This window comes from Ursus maritimus, unplaced genomic scaffold, assembly GCF_017311325.1.
Source record: "Ursus maritimus isolate PB19 unplaced genomic scaffold, ASM1731132v1 scaffold_31, whole genome shotgun sequence".
Taxonomy (NCBI): domain Eukaryota; kingdom Metazoa; phylum Chordata; class Mammalia; order Carnivora; family Ursidae; genus Ursus; species Ursus maritimus.
The window spans coordinates 27,656,308-27,657,217 of NW_024425675.1; positions in this window are offsets into that span (position 1 = coordinate 27,656,308).

Here is a 910-nt window from a genome sequence, read left to right on the forward strand (position 1 = left end):
TTTTTTTTTTTTTTTTTAAAGATTTTATTTATTTATGTGACAGAGAGACAGCCAGCGAGAGAGGGAACACAGCAGGCAAGTGAGAGAGGAAGAAGCAGGCTCCCAGCGGAGGAGCCCGATGTGGGACTCGATCCCAGAACCCCGGGATCACGCCCTGAGCCGAAGGCAGACGCTCTAACGACTGCGCTACCCAGGCGCCCCTGCATTGGTCAGTTTTAACATGGGGTTAACACATTTAATATATTTGTTTTAAAAAGAGAGGAAAGTTTTTATGCCTTAAAAAATATTTGACAGCAACTGGATTAAGTAAGTAGAATACAAGTCTGTCTAGAAATGCATAGGTAGGGTCCAGAGATGGGACAAATACCAAACGTCTGAAGCGACGACACCTGTCTAGTCATTACGATCATTATCAATCAGAAGACAATCTCATTGCCGTTCTTGACGTTCATTGCAGTTCATGGAGAACTGCAGAGCAAAATGGCTGTTATTAGACTCATCCTTGGCCCTCTACTTCCCACTCCATCATCCCAATGAGTTAATTCCCATAAACATTTATGCCAATAATTTATTTATACCATTAAGCATTTATTGAACAGTGACCACCACCCTCAAGTTAATCCCTAGTCCCTGCAACTTAAGAAAGGGGCTCCAGACTTTTCTTTGCTTTCCATGTACACGATGCAACCAGCGTCCTTTCTCTTCTTTCTAACTTCCCTGTGCAAGAGTGTCAGAGCCTGGAAGCAGGTTACATGTATGAATGCCTCTTTTATTCAACAAAAGTAGAAGGTCTTACACTTCATATTGATGTGTTGGAGTGAGGAAGAAGTGTGCATAAACGAACAGGTGAACAAGTAATACAAAACAGGAAACAAAGCATCACAGTAGGTTTTTGATGTATGTATAAATA